We start from the raw sequence: 8,150 nt of genomic DNA on the forward strand, positions 1-8,150 counted from the left end.
GCAAGAGGTTTGAAGCAAACACGGGGAGAGCAAGAACAGAATTGTCTTACCATCTCAGAAGCATTGTGGAGATTGTAACTTGATGGAGACTAATTAATCAAGCACAAGACATGATCAGCCTATGTAATATCACAGAACAAAAATTTGGACCCCTGTATGTCTGTTTACCCATTATCATATTATTTTACAGTTTCTGTTTCTTTCTACAAAACGCTGATTTTTCATCCATGCATGTTGCGCCTCGACACTGTGCGTATAATTCAACAGCTCTTCTGAAGTCTGGCAGGTTTCCAACTGCCCTTGTGTCTTCTTTATGAAATTTGAAAACATTAGGGTTGTACACATTATCTTTTGAAGTGATGATGTGATTCATTATCCTGCAGCCCTCATTACCCACAAGGGGCTAAGAAATTTATATCATATGCAAACTCAACTGTTTAGTGGTTTGGCCATGGGCAATGCTGGGGTCGAAATTAAAATTGTTGAACCTCTCTCTTCCATCTTTCAGGCTCTCAGGCTCCCTGCCCTCTCTTCATTAGCAAGATCTCTGTAAGATGTAAACAAACCAAACACACACACACACAAAAACAAAAAAAAACCCAAAAACCAAAAAAACCAAAAACAACAACAAAAAATTGCTTTTATGTATTTATAGACTTAGAGGAATGTCTCAGCCAATAGGAAAAAAAAAAAAAAAAAAAAAAGTCAGTATTCATTCAAACAAGCTGAAATTCATCACAATGTTATTTTAGGAATTGTATGAAATTATTATTTTCAAGCTTTCCATGATACCAATGCCAACAAAATATCACTTCACCACCAATATCACTCCACCCTTTGCTAAGAGTTGTAGATGAGAGCTCAGTGAGCTTTCAAGGTGAGGTTCTCTGACCGATCTCCCATCCTGTGCATGGCCAGGGGTTTTTTCCTTCTGGTGGCACTTGCTAGATTCATGTCAGTAACTCTGTCTGCTGGCTGGGGGTCCTGGAAACCTTTGCCAGCAAAATTTTCTTTCTTTCCAATTGTGTTGGGATGCTAGGTTGGACAGGCATGTCCATGCTAGTAAACAACGCCAGGCTGGGGATGGACTCAGGCCTGAGCCCATGACTGCCTGTAGTGCTTTGCTGTCCGTGTGCTCCTGGGCACAATGGAGCTGTGCCACACAGGGCTCTTCCCAACCATACCCAGACCTGCTGCAGGGATATAATGGGGGAAACTTCCAGCAAACTATGTTTATTATAGCTTTTGGAGGCAAGAAATATTACCCTTGAGAACATGAGTTGTGCCCTGCCAGCAGTCCTCAGAATACAGGAATAGGCCCCAAACTCGTTTTTATTGTAGAAATGCCATAAAATTCCACTGAAGGCTAGACCCCTCTGCTGTAGCGTTGTGATTGGAAAACAGAGAGGCACATCTAGCCATGGGGAAGGACCACAGTCCATTGTCCCTCTTCAGCTATTCTCACATCCAAGTGCTGGAGCACAGAAGGAGTTCAAACAGTCTTACATGAGCTCACAGACAACAACTGGAGCATGAAGAAAGAGGGCAAAAAGAGACTAGGAACAGGGCACAAAATTAGCAGAGTGAATATAGCAAGTCTATTAGCATCTAATAATTCTACTCTCTTTTTTTTTTTTTTCCCCAAACAGGGAACATATATATATATATGTATGTATGTATGTATGTATGTATGTATGTATATATTATAAAATTTCCATGGTATTAGTGCATCTCCCATCACTATATTCAAATATTAAAATATGGATTACAGTTAACATTAAAATTGCTTATATGGGAACCAAGAGACCCTTTGCACTTTGCTGAGTTACAGGAATGATTTCAGTGAAGTAGCTTAATTGATGTGAATAAAGGAAAATCTACCCAAATTTATGGCTAACACAAGCTAGATCTGATGGACATGTGTGTGTGTGTGTGTGTGTAAGATATATACCTAGCAATCCTAGAAAGTAAAAAAGTTGGGTTTGCAGTACAGCTATCTTTTGGGTCTCTGGAAATGATATAAAATATCTCAGCAAAACCAGCCTTACGGTTGCAGCAGAGCCAATATCTTACAGCTGTGATTGTGCTAGGAGAACTGCCATCAGTGTGGTAGTAAAAAAGAAACAGGCAGGAAATAGGTTTCAGATTCTGGCCAAATGTAACAGTATGGAAAAATGTTTATGTCCTGAATCAGGACAAAACAGTCAAAAATCTAAAAACATCATAAGCTATAAATCCAGAAGATATGGTTTTGGTTCAAATCAGCTGTAATGTTTTGTTTTGGCAATTTGGAAATACTTTGATTGTTTTCAATATATACTTTGTAATTTAAGTTGCTTATATTTCTTCATGAAATGTAATTTTGAGACATAGAATGGTCGTTTTTAGAGACACAGTCTTCGTTACTTCGAAAAACATTTGCAAATGCTTTTCAATCCATTTCCCAAAACCAACATTTCCCCTTGAAAAAAATACTGTATGAAGTAATCAATATGTTCTAATTTGAGAAGTAGAACAAAAATGTTCCTGACCAATTCACTGATGTATCCATTATGACAGCAATTTTCTTTGGTAAATGAAGCTTGGAACAATTCATATAAATTAGACTCATGTATGTGGGTGTTGCAGGACTGGCAATGATAGTTTTATATGTTTTGATAGTTTTACAAACTCCATCTTCATTTGCTGCAGTAGATTGTTATTTTTTTTTATTTTCTGGTAGTATTGGGGATTCTTTCACTACACTCACAGATGTCAATGAGCAGAGCTATTCCCACCACTTAATAATGATTTTGGATTCGTTTTAGATTTGAGCTGGACAATTACAGCATCCTAAATACTATGAGAATGTAGGGCAGATTGGAAATAAAAATTGGAATGGGAACTGTAAACATTTTTGCAAAGTTGTAACCCCTTTTTGTGGGCTGTAATATTTAAGAAAAATACATCTGAGGAGGCATTTTGACAGAACTTTCTGATATATGTTCACTTTGCTCCAGAGGATGACATATTCTCTCATTAATGCATGTGTAGAACACCCACAACTCTGCACACATGACATTTACCACTGTTTGCAGCAGAACTAATATTAGCTGAACATAATGCCATGCATTTAACAGAGGGTAAATGATTAACAAATGTGATAACAAAGGCTGACTCTAGACCCAGAGTTTGGTTTCCTGAATGGTCGGTAGGGAGTGATGGGTTCTCCTAGGGGACGATCCAAAGCAGAAATATCCCACTGGGGCTCTTTGGCTGAGCCAACACTACAGGACTGACAGGTCCTTGCAGGATCCTTGCAGGCTCAGCCCATGGCCTCATTCCAGCACTGTGAGGGGGGTTGGGGGGGGTTGTGTTTCTTTCACTTGTACATCAGTATTTCATTCCAAAGGAAATGAGGGTCCACAGGTACCTATGATATCACATACCATTTCAGTTTATACCCTGATGGAAAGAGTTGTGTGGCAAACTGCAGAGCTTATCTTTCCTGCACATGCTGCAAGGGGCACAATGAAGTACCCTCGTGGTACTGCAGAGTAGCCTCTTGCTCTCCAGGACCTCCAACTCAGATACAGATGAAGTATAGCATGAGTTACTACCTACTTCTGAATGTATGCTCTGGATTTTCTGTCTCTCTAAACTCAGAAAAGTATCAGCTGTGATCCAGACATTGTTTCTTTGTCATTTGGAATAAAACCCAAGCACCATTGAGCAATGTCTTACTTCTTAATTTTGATAATGCATATCCTTTAAAATATGTTATCTCCTGAAAATAAATTATGGAATTATTTTTATAGACCAGCTCTTTACTGCTGACTATGTCTAAATAAAGCTTCTCTGGAGACTGCAGATATTTATGACCGTGACCAAATCAGTGCTGATCAAACTTCTTTGGTTGATATGGATGTTTTAGGTCTGCCCTTTTGTAACTATCTGAGAAATGCTCATTTTCATACAGATATTAATAGAGTTTCTAAAGTAATACTTAAATAGTGTTCTTATTCAGCTTGGTTTACCCCAACATCATTTTCTCTGTATGGTCTTTGGCTGCTGTGCTATAACAACTGGAAGAAAATGACTTTGCAAAAATGGGGAGAGAATCTTGAGGCCATTATGCTTTCTGATTCCAACTGTTATTTTATATACCTATAGAAATTATATGTTAGCTAAACCATCTGCTAAAGTCATGCACAAGCTGTTGTTTAACAGGGTCTGCAAATGATCAGATAGAGCCTCACAACCAGGTCACTCAGTCATTACAAATGCATTTCAAATAAGATAATTTGACCAGCTGAAAGATATATAGAAGTATTTTCTGAGGAGAAAAACACTAGAAACTCTTTGCCTGTTACTAGGTTTTAACCTTGAAAATATCTCTAGAAAGAGATTGGTGTCCAAACCACAAAACACAGAGCTAGATTTTAAAATTCTTGGATTTGGGGCAGCTGCTATGTAGTTTTAGTTTTACTCTGTGTTGAGGGGGAACTAATTTGTGAAATTTAGACCTGCATCTGGGTTTGAATTGGAAATTAATCCAAGAATGGGGTTATTTACTTCCAAGAATTTTGGTTCAGACCCCATTTCTAATTACTGTCACAACTGAGAAAGCACTGATCGCTAATGCACGTCATTCAGGAACTCTGTACGAGTATACTTCCACAAAAGTTTCACTTTACTCAGTTGGAAGCAAATGTAGTGTTTGCAGCCAGACCTGGTTTGGCCGTAAGTAAAACTGCTTACAGCTCTGCAGAATACAAAATTGGGTCTTTAAGGTTATCAGGTTATAGTTTCCAGGACCAGTCAAAAGGACATCACTTGCCTTGGACTTTGACTAAGGGAAGCTAAGTTTATGTGATAACGTGTTTGTATCTCTGAAAGCTTTCAATATTTTTGGTTAATTTCAGGAAGTACTACTAAATATACCAGGCTTCTACAGTTTTTTATGTAGGATCTGTGTGAGAGTTCTCTTTGAGGAGAAGGCTGGAATGCGACTGTCAAAGGAGTTGCCTTTATGAATAAAAACATGGTGATTGAAAGAGATTATCAGTCAGTGTTAACCCTTTCCGAAGAAATGGAGACTCTATCCCTGAAATCCCAAGCCATAGGAAAGCAGGTTGAATTAGCTTTGTTACTTTGAGAACAATTGTATTGCTTTGATTTTGGTTTTTGGGGTTTGGGGAGTTTTTAATATTTATGTAACTATTATGCTGTGGTTTGAAGTTTATTCTTTGCACCTCTCACACTTCACATGATATTTTGACCAGAGAAAACACTCTTGAAGCTGTACAATGATGTCCACTTTGTAAGACAGCTCATGACAGATAAGGAAGATAAATATTTATGAACATCTTCCTTGGACTCTGAACTTGTACACTTTCTGTTGAGTTATTTACAGAAATATGAATATATAAAATATAAGCATTTCTGAGAACAGCTGCTTTAATTCATTCTGATCTTTGAGAAAGGAGAATTCACTCGTGTGAATGGCAAAGGGGATTCAACTTGTGGCAGGAAATCTCTGAGTTTTGTGAAGCAAGTTGTTCTATCTTGCCTCCTAGAAATACCTTAGGAAATAAAAATGAAGGTGATAAGCTTCAATTAACTGTGAATGTAGTTTACCTCTTCCTTCTCAGAGGAAAACTTCCTTCTCAGTTTGAAAAATTTGCATACTTTGGGAAGAAGGCTATGGGAATTGACACAGTAGATGAGATCCATTGTTGATATAGTCCAGTAGCCAGTACCCAACAGCAACCACTGACCAGAAGGAGATGCTTCAAGGGAAATATGGTTCATTTCCTCTTTCCTCAAGGTCTCCTAGGGATAGATCTATTTTAACAAAATAACCAGAGAGGGGTTTGTGACCAGATTAGTCATGTTTAATAAGTCAATTTTATACCAATTCTGTGTAAAGGAAGAGAGGATGTGGTGTGGTTTTAAAGGGCTTAATGCTGACCTGATGGTTATCCAGCCTGAGTCAATAGGGTTTATTTTACTGTTTAGCAATAGTGGAACCACAACAAGATTGGGTTTTTTTGAAGGCTTAACCCCAGACAGTTCAACACTCAACATGCCTACTCATTGCTCACTACTGAGATTTCATTAAGGTTCCAGGATTCAAAGTTGGAAAAACTGCATCATATACAAGCTCTGATTAAGTGAAATCACTTTTTTTTTAAATTAAAGCTGAAAAAAAAAAAAAAAAAAAAAAAAAAGATGATCCAAGCAGAATTTTGAATCCTACCTCTCTATTTTATACATATCTGCGTTTAACATCAAAATTGCAGATGGATCCAATACTGGAAGGGGCATATTTTCTGGTTCAGACATTCCAGAATTTCATAAAATCAGCCTCAGGATATTGCTGTTAATATATCTGAGCATTTTTCCAATTTGCCTGAATTGCACCCCTAACCTAGCTCTGGACACTATCAGCCCATTCCTAATTAAAAAGTGTACTTTCTTTATCACAATGAATAGTTTTATCAGTTGTGATCCTTTGAGGCCAAATGTCCTTACATAATAATAATTCTGTAGTCTTTTATGATCTCTCTTTTGTAGTAATTTAAAAGCACTTTACGAAAATTACTTTTGACATGTCAGCAAAATACATAGTTGATACCTTATTCTTTAAGGAATTAATAGGGGACTAGTGGCACTTTTTTATTTTTTCCCTGTCTGATTTTAAAATCTTTATAGGCAAAGCTGCCATTCATTAGAAATCCCTATCACTGATCACCAGGCTTTGAGCTCAGCTTGAGCTTGTTGATACTACTAGAATGCAAATTTGCAGTAACACTGTAGTAATGTTACATATTTATCTTGTGTTGTAAATTAACTAATAAGAAGACTTATATTATAGTTTTGAAGTATTTCCTGTCATCTCATGGAAGCCAAAATACAATCACTAAAATGTCAAGTGAATTTGTGTCCTGCACTCTTTCTGCCAGAGCTTGAAGGAGCTTTTTTTTTCTCTCACAGCTTTAAGGAACAATCCCAGGAAATCCTCCCGGCTCCATGCAGCACTCGCTGTGTAGCTGAATGCTGAGTGACCACTGGATGGCTACACTTCCCTTCAGCATCTCCTCACCCTTGCTCCATCCTGTCATCCCAGTATTATGTGCTTATTAAGATTAACAATGGAAGGATACACCCAGAAATCTGGAAGTATTCAAAACCCAGGCTTCACTGTTCTCTTATATGCACACTGTGGCCCATCAGCCTGTACACTGAGAAGTTACAGTGCTGTTGGAAAACACCATCAAAAGGCAATAAACATGCAGGAGAGAAAGGGAGACACAGAGATGAGTTAGCAATAAAGTGAGCACATTCTGCACATTTATCTTGTTAAGTCTCCATGTGCTGGCCACTTCCCAATCTGAGCACTTCTGCTGGATATCCTACTAATTCACAACTATTTCAGATTTTGATTCCCTTTCCTATGCTGGTACCCATCAAGAAGTCCCCTGCCATGTTCTTGGATGATCTCCTGGTTACCGATATGGAGCAGGGATTCTGACTCTACCACCTGACATCTCTTCATCTCAGCCCTTAGGAAGATGATCTGTTATATTAGAGAGGTCACGTGTGAAATCATCAGTGTAGCTTCACAGCATTCTTGTTGAAATGTTCCAAGCCAAATCTGTAGCTGAAGGTCTATTTAGATTCTCTCCCAAGAGCTTTTGACACCAGGAGATTGCTGATGCAATAGCAAGACAAATAATATGAAATTATAAACAGCACAAATGTGACCAGCAGAGCAAGCAGCTCAGCTGCAACGTATCCCGTGGTCCTGAGAACTGGAAGAGAATCTATTACTTTCTTAATAATGAGTGCTGTAGACTGTCATGAACAGCCTCATTGGAAATGGTAGCAGAGAAGTTTTGGGAAGAGAGAAAATATTTTAATTGTTTCTGTGTTTATCCTGAAAAGTGACAGTCATGGCTCTTTCTGCCTGATATTCTGTCTTTTGTATTTTGAGAGAACTTTTTTTTCTATTAACTGAAACAACATAGGGAAAATGAATGAATTATGGTTTATGTGAGAAAAAAATAAATACAGGTTTAGAGCAAGACACTGCTGTGAACAGGAGGGATAGTAACTCTGAACTGGCAGATGCTAAGTTTAAAAAGGAAAAAGAGAAAAAAAATCTG

Source organism: Hirundo rustica, chromosome 3 (assembly GCF_015227805.2).
Source record: "Hirundo rustica isolate bHirRus1 chromosome 3, bHirRus1.pri.v3, whole genome shotgun sequence".
Taxonomy (NCBI): Eukaryota; Metazoa; Chordata; class Aves; order Passeriformes; family Hirundinidae; genus Hirundo; species Hirundo rustica.